Source organism: Elephantulus edwardii, unplaced genomic scaffold, assembly GCF_000299155.1.
Source record: "Elephantulus edwardii isolate Elephantulus edwardi_28Jun2011 unplaced genomic scaffold, EleEdw1.0 scaffold00159, whole genome shotgun sequence".
Classification (NCBI taxonomy): Eukaryota; Metazoa; Chordata; class Mammalia; order Macroscelidea; family Macroscelididae; genus Elephantulus; species Elephantulus edwardii.
In genome coordinates, this window is record NW_006399909.1 from 6909263 (window position 1) to 6917993 (window position 8731).

Sequence of the window (8731 nt, forward strand, 5' to 3'; positions counted from 1 at the left end):
TGAGCTTCAATCCATGTTGAAGGCTACAGTCCTTGACCTTCTGCAGCAAGTGCTTCAGGTCTTCCTCAGTTTCAGCAAGCAGGGTTGTGTCATCTGTATAACGCAGATTGTTGATGAGTCTACCTCTGATCCTGATACCACATTCCTCCCCATAGAGCCCTGGCTCCTAGATAGCCTGTTTTGCATATACATTGAAAAGATATGGAGATAGGATACATACTTGATGCACACCCTTCCCAATTTTATGTATTGTTGTTGATATGTGCCTTTGAGTTGCTAGCGACTCTGTACAACAGCCCTAAACTCTGCTCTGTCCTGTGCCAATCTCACTGTCTCCTACACACCCATCCTGATTACCCCAGCCACTGAATCAATCCACCTCATAGAGGGCCTTCCCCTCCTGCGCCTGCCCTCCACCATCCCAAACATGATATCCTTCTCCAAGGACCGGTCTCTCCTTACAACATGACCGAATTATGTTAGGCAAAGCCTCAGAATCCTTGCCTTTAAGGAGCAGCCCAGTTTAACCCTTTCCAGGATGAATCTCTTTGTTTCCTTAGCAGTCAATGGTACCCTCAATACTCTTCTCCAACACCAAAGCTCAAAGGCATCAATTCTCCTCCTATCCTCCCTAGTCATTGTCCAACTCTCTGATGCATAACAAGTGATTGTAAAGACTATGGCCTGTATCAGACACACCTTAGTCTCCAGAGAGACACCATTGCTCTTCAGTACTTTAGAGAGGTCCCCAACAACAGATTTTCCCATTGCAATGCATCTTTTTTTTTTTTTTTTTTGCAATACATCTCTTAATTTCCTGGCTGCTGGTGCCAAGAGTATTGACTGTGGAGCCAAGCAGACTAAAGCTGTGAACAACCTCAATCTCTTCACCATCCATCCTAATGCTGCCAATTGGTCCGGTGGTGAGAATCTTTATATGTAAAGAGTAGAATTCAGACCTATGAAAAGAAAAAAAATTTTAATTCTTCCTTTTATTGCCATTTATAGTGCTTCTAAAGCAATCAGGAAAATGAATAGTAATAATTATAAAACTTTTAAGTTAAATGTGTCAACCTATAGATCATGATTTTTAATCATTTGGAAGAGTAGAGATAAAAGTTTTCTGAATATCCCCAAAAAAATAAATCAGGTGACAAGCCCTTAAAGCTACAATATAGACAGTACATTAACAGTGCAGCAAATTTCCATGTAAAATTATTAACAATTATCTGTTAGTACTAGAATTGATATAGTTTTTTGGTTTTCACCAAAACTCACATGTTTTACTTTAGTTATCACTAAGATTTATTTGGGTATTTTTAAAACACTCTTTTTTATATTAAATCTTTTGAAAGATTTTATTATGTAAACATATTACCTACTTTATTTCCTAATTGCTGAAAGCAATAAAAAGGCGTAAATAGGATAATGCAATAAATGGAAATAGGTACACCAAATTGCAAATAAAAATACAATGACTGTTCTGATTGCAAAGAGTAAAACCCTTTATTCTCTGAGCTCACTCGTAAAAAGCTTAGTGTTTATACCATTTTATTAAGATGTCAAATTTAGCCAAGCATTGAAAATTTTAGGGTTAATTTTCCTTTTATGTATCAGAGAAATTTATAACAAAAGAAATGGTGATTGACTTCTTTTACCAAAGAACGACAGTATAATTTACATCATAAAAGTCAATGGTGCTTACCTGAAGTTATGTTGTTGTTATTGTAGTTGTTGTTGATTGTCTCAAGTGGAGCACAACTCATAGAAACTCTGAGAATAAAAGACCTTAAAACTTTCTATGACTATCATCATTTCTCAAAGTTCATAGAGTTTCCAGAGGCAAGAAGTGAATGCCACTCCTGCTTCCACACTACGTTATACATGCTAAAAGTAGGTAGAATTTAACTCACACAGATTGAGGGGAATTGGAATTTGGGGGGCATCGCCTGTGGCCACCAAGCGCGTTCTGAAACACAGTAATCATGTAGAACAAAGTAGAGCTGCTGAAATATTTCAAAGCTGTGAATATTTATGGCAGCAGCCTGCCTCGTCTTTATCCCATGGAAGGCTGTGTAAGTTTTCACTCTTGAACATGAGCATAGTAGATAGGTGTTTTAACTACTATGCATCAAGAATCCCTTTGAGGGAGCATAGTGTAAGTACTATTTGTCTTTGAAAGATGTACATAAATTATTTAGAATTAAAAGTGTGCAAGGTATTTCACAAGCAAACCTAGTGTGCTCAAACTAATCCATTCACCATGAAAATGAATGGAATTTGATTGAGTTAAGCCTTGTGATGAAAGGTCTTTTTGAGACTATCAATCATGACCATGTTAATCATTCCTAGCTTTTTAAGTTGTAGTTGTTGTTGCACCTTTGGACTCACAGTAACTTTAATTGACTGACAACTCCTCCAGAGTTGAATTCTTTATGAGATCACATAGCTAGGCCTTTTCTCCTACCAAGTAGCTGAGAGGCTCCAACTCTTGAACTTTCAGTTTGCAGTCAAGTACTTACTGATTATATTACCAAGGCTCCTTATATGTAGATTACAAAAATTGTCCAGTTGGTCCTAATTGAAAAGCAGTGCAGACATTTCTTTATTTACGTGATGCAGGAATATGAAGAAATGCTGAGAACTATTTAAGATTTGATGCCATCAAACTATCTAGTCTGCAGTGGGCACATCTGTTTGACATTGTCTGTCATGGAGATGGAAAATGATAGGGTAATCTTAAGACAAACTGTTGTTGATTATAACAGAAGGCTGACAATGTGACATTAAAGTTGACTGAATTGACAATGATGAAATTTTAAAGGCAAAAGTTAAGTTTGAAGTATGAAGAAACATTATACTTCATAAACATTATTTCTTTCTCTGCCTCTGTTTTTCCTTCTCTGTCTCTGTCTCTGTATCTCTTTCGCAAACTCTTTTCCTCCTTGTCCTAGCAAACTAATCAATTAAAATCTAGAAGTAAAAACCCACAGGTTTACTTGGTAACATTTTAGGACTTACACTTTCTTTTAAAGCTAATCTTTAACACAATTTTTAATTGAAATTTTATTTGACTCCATTTTTTGCATAAATTCATGAAACGTATATTGCATGCAAAAGTTCACATTTATTTTTTATGTAAATAAGAATCATGATGTTAAATTGTGTACTTGAATTCACCCATTTCAGTCCAGTTGAAACCAACTCATAGTTGAACCTCCAATGAGTTTACAAAGGCTATCTGTTGCTTGAAAGGAGATTGGCCACATTTTTTCTGTGGAGCTGCATGGATTCCAGTGTCCAGAGACACACTCTTTGAGTTAGCAGCACGACAATCTGTTGTCTACACAACCAGAGCTCCCTTTTATACAAAACAGTCTTCCAATTAACTGTAGCAATGGTTGAAGAAAAAGTGCAGCACTGACTAACTGGAAACCCTAAGTCTCTGTAAACTTTCATTAAAATTAATAAAAATATGGCTGAAGAATACATACTAGAGAAAAATGAAATGATTTTAAATGTATTGTTCCCAACACAGAGATTCTTTTAATGCTTGAGATCAATTTGGGGATTAATTTGAATATTATGTGGTTATTTTATAAAATATAAGTTTTTTAAAAAGGCAAAAATTTTAAGAGAGGAATATTTAAGTTGTTCACATACCCAATGTAGAATGGAAAGAAAACTGTAAATCTGTCTACAAGAGAGTAATCAAATATTAAGGTTGATAGTAACACTTTGTTAATGAAGTTTCACTTTTGCTCATGAAAGGTCAAATCCAAATTATAATCAGTTATATCATGTCTGGTATATAGTGGCAAATTTCAGGTTTTCAGAAATAATGCTTGTAACTTTATATAAAGGGCAAACTATCATTTTTTTTTAACAGACTTTCATAGCCATTCACCTTTTTTTTTTAAATTTTACTGCAGTGGTGCTGGATTCTGATTGACCAATCTAGATGTGGTTAGCCTCTGATTAATTTTACAGAGTTTTCAAGAAATTACTAGACACTGTGGCAACTTTACTTGCAGTCACACTATAGACACATCTCTCAGGGAACAGGAACACCATATAGGAGCTCACTACTCAGGCAAAAATCAATCATACAAGATCAAAAAGGCATCACTTACTCAAGGGCTGGAAGGTATAGGATAGAGGAAATAATGGGGGGGGGAGGGGAATCACCGGAAGAGCATGAGGAGTGTAGAGTTATAGTGTATATAATGAAATTCATATCATGAAACTGTATGTGTATTATTTCTTAGATGGAAAACCATAGAGTTTTGTATACTTTTACAATAAAAAGAAGAAAGGTTAATGGCTCCATTTTCTATAGAATGAAAGATGTCTAAGGTCACATGAATAATAAATGGGACACTCAAAACTAATATATGCATAAACTTGATGCTGTTCATTCATCCTCTGACTGTTGACTATGAAAACAAGAATATACTATTGCCTTAAGGCATAGAGATTATTGGAGAAGTCTAGTTAGAAATAAGGCTCTGGTGTCGACACATCAGAGAACGAAAGCAGAGAAGTTGACACATAATGCAATGCCATGTTATTAAGGGGACCATAAGAGAGCTCTGGTGACAGAGTTTGTAGGGAGTTGTACTACTAATCTAAAGACAGCTGGTATGAATCCACCAACAGCTCCACTGAAGAAAGATGGTTGTTCTCCTCCTTTATAATTTACAGTCTCATAAAAACCACTGGAAGATCAGCTCTGAGTTTCCTCAGACTCAACAGCAATGAATTGAGTTTTGGGTTTTGTTATAAAAAGAAGAATAGGAGACCAAGAGACCTTGGTAACATATAATAAAGACTTATTTTTTGAGATAGCTGCTTATTAAACCAATAAAAAAATTGAAGGATTAAGGAATTTTTATTAAGCAGAAACATTTTGTGCAAATGCATAATGGCCATTGGGAGTATGGAATAAACTGAAGGCAAGTCCAAGTGTAGTGAGCTCTAAGTATCATGATATTTCCTGAGTAGACAAGAAGAAGAACAAATGGAATAATGGAAATTAAGTGTCCTTGAGTTACTTTGTAGTCATAGTAACTGTATGTACACAGAAAGGGACGCTACAGATTTGTAATGTCCTCAAAATAATTGCTGTGTTTAAGCTTATTGTTGCAGATGCAATGTCACTTCTATTTTGTTGCGGGACTTTCTCTTTTCTACTGACTCTCTGCTTTACTAAATGTGATATTATTTTCCAGGCACTTATCCCTCCTCATTAGCCTGTCTATAGTGCCTGAGAATAAGTGACATCCATTCTTGCTGTGTTTGGTGCTATGTTTCATCCAGAAGAGATTTGTTTATTCTTTTGGCAGATTCATTGTTTTTCACTGACACCATAATACAAAGTCATCAATTCTGCTTCAGTTGGCCTTATGCAGAGTCTAGTTTTGTATTGTTGTTGTGTGTTGTCGAGTTGGAACTGACTCACAGCTGACCATCAGCGTCAATAAACTGAACTGAAGGAGAATGTCCATCCTTCTCCTGTGAATTTTTGTGTTACTGTTGTTGCTGTTGAGTTTCTTCTAGTTGAGAACAGCTCACAGTGACCCTATGAACAACAGATCTGAAACCGGTTCTGTATTGTGGCAGCCTTATCATACTTGACATGTTTGAGTCCATTGACACAGATGCTGTATCAACCCATCTCAATTAAATTGAAAATAGCATGTTTTGGGTCAGATACACCCTAGTCTCCAAAGGGATGTATTTTCTTTCTAACACTTTAAAGAGATCTTTTTCAGAAGTTTTGTCCAATGCACATGTTGATTCCTTCATCGCCAGCTTCATAGTTGACACTGTTAATAGTGACATCGTATGACCTGCTAGACTGCTCACTGAAAGATTGCCAACTTAAGTGCAGCAATTACTGTGAGGGAGAAAAATAAAGATTTACAGCCTAGGACTTGATGTAAGATCCCTGTGTCTGAATTGAATCAAGGACAGTGAGTGGGATTTCTTTGTTGGTTCAGACTGGGAAAAACTAAAAAAAAAAAAAAGAAAAAAACACCAACCCAACAAAACAACAACCCAAAACAAAACCCCAAACCAAAAAGACCTTATTGCCAAAACAAACAACCAACCAACCTTATTAACTTTGAGTCAAAACCAATTCGTAGTTGACCCTACAAAGGATTTTTGAAAGAATAAATCACAGAGAAGTTGAATTCTCATCTTTCCCCCTTAGAACCATTTAGGAATTAAAAATTCCACAGAGGAACCACATTTAGGGTAGCCACACAGCTTCCTGTGGAATAAGCTACAGATTTGTGCTCCATGTCTGAAAGAATTTTTCAGTGAATGTTTTGTGACTTGCATCAGAGGACTGTTTTATACAATGTTGGAGAATGAGCTCTTCAGCTTGGGTGACACTAAAAATATGACTTGCCTCAAAATAGAATTGACCTTAATAATATTGATGGAATAAAACTTTCAGGGCCTTTACTTACTGATGGAATTTTATTTGTAGCTATAGAATAATGAGAAGAATTGGCTGTGTGTACAAAATATAAATGTAAATAAACTGTAAGTTGTCAGAAATGAAATAGAACAAATAAAAAGTCATATACTCTTTCAGTGAACTCAAATGAACTAGTATTGGCCATTGTGAATCAAACACTCTTATAATAAACTATGATGGAGATGACATATTGAAGAGGAATTGAGTCATGTTAAAAATCAGCAAGAAGATTTTGAAGGTCACGATATAAATAAAATATTGTCCAAAATGTGATAATATCCATTCATAGCCAAGTGAGGTGTGTTTTTTTTTCTTTTTTTTTAATATTTTTTTTATTGGGAAAAACATATTGGGGGTACAAGGAGGTGAGGGTTGGGGGCAGAAGGGTGAGGATGGGCCAGGATGCAGTTGCAGAGCTGCACAGTTTGGTCGGTGGGGGGAGCAGGTGAAGGAAATGATGAGGGTCCAGTAGGGACCAGATGCTACAGAGGAATGACAAGCAATTTCCAATAGTAATTAAACCAACTGTCTTATTGATTTGGGAATTGGATGCCGACTCTCTGGCTTCTTCATGCTGAACAGGGGTGTAGATATAAAGGGGGGAAGGGAGGACGCTTTATCACCTTACTGGTGGTCTTGGGTTACAGCTGCTTGCCTTCTTGCTCCTGAGGGCCACGACGGTTCGCCCCGAGCCGGGGGCCAAGCGCAGCCCGCCCCGGGCAGAAGGCCACGACGGCTCACCCTGGGCAGAGGGCCGAGGGCAGCCCACCCCGGGCAGAGGGCCGCGATGGCTGAAGTAGTCTTTTTTTTAAAAAGAAGAAGAAAATGTGTGTGTGTGTGTGTGTGTGTGTGTGTACCATCAAATTGAATCTGACTGATACAGGAGACTGCCCCTCCTTCTCCAGCAGAGCATGAAGTAGAGTCTGGGGGTTTTTTCCCCCCTCAGGTGCCTGTTGGGGCCTGAGTTTCAGCTGTCCACACCACAGCAGTGGGCAACGAGCTTAAAGCCCCTGATGGCTCTGGGCGCTGACTCTCACCAGTGGCTATGGATGAAGTCATAGGCGATTTTCAGCCAGCACCGGGCCAAGTGAGTTTTGTGTTACCATTTTATTAAAATGTATGCACCAATTCCTAAAGGGAAAGCTGAAGGAATTGAGAATTTCTAGCAATAATTAGAATCTGACTTTGATAAAGCATGCGGTCGACTGAGGTTGATAATTGACAAAGACTGGAAGGCAAGAGGTGACATAAGAGAAGAAATATTGTTGTTAGGTGTCTTATTAGCATTATTAGTTATCAGCTGTAGTAAACTACAGTTTTAGTGACCCTTTGAACAGATCAAAACCTTGCTGAGTCCTCCCTCATTCTCAAGATCTCTGTCATGGTCAAGTTCATTGTTGCCATTACTGTGTCAATTCATTTTATTGAGTGTCTTCCTTTCTTTCACTAAATCCTCTACTTTTCTTAACATGATCTTTTCCCAAGGACTGGGCCCTCCTGACATCATTCCCTAAGTAAAGTGTTTGGAAAATGTAATTCTGGTGATAGAAACAATGTCAGAGATAGCATAATAGAATTTTCTATGGTCAGTGATTTATTTTCTCATTGAAAATATCTTTTTAAAAAGGGATTCAATATGTGGAAATTATTGGATGAAATACATAGGAGCACCAAAATGTATCTGACCTTAGCCAAACCATTTTTCCCCTATGCAAGCTCGTATAGAGATTTATTTTGCAAAGTAAAATTACTGGTCAAAAGATATACGAAGGAATAAGTCAATGGTGGCCTATGACACAGCACAGAAAATTTGTGGCACTGATAAAGATTTAGATGACAAGGAGTTTTACGGTTATTAATAAAGGAAGGTGAGATTTTCTGGGAAGTAGTCTCTTATAGGAAGACTTGCAGTCGGTTCTTAAAGATGGTCACAATGACAGAGGCTTCTCGATCATTATGTTGTTGTTGTTAAGAGCCATCAAGTCTCGGGTGACTCATAGTGGCCCTATGAATGAGAATCTTCAACGCTTGTATGTCTTTCATCCTCTCTTCAGGCTCATAGGGTTTCTGGAGGCAAGCTATTATGGAAGTGGATGCCACTCCTCCTTCCAAGCTTGTTTTAATTGGGGAGCTCCACCCCACTCTCTGTCCACATTGGGTAACCAACCGTTAATGCATTTGACACATAAGTGTTACAGTGTTCAGCCTCACAGCAACCACAAGTGACCATGCGGTACAGCA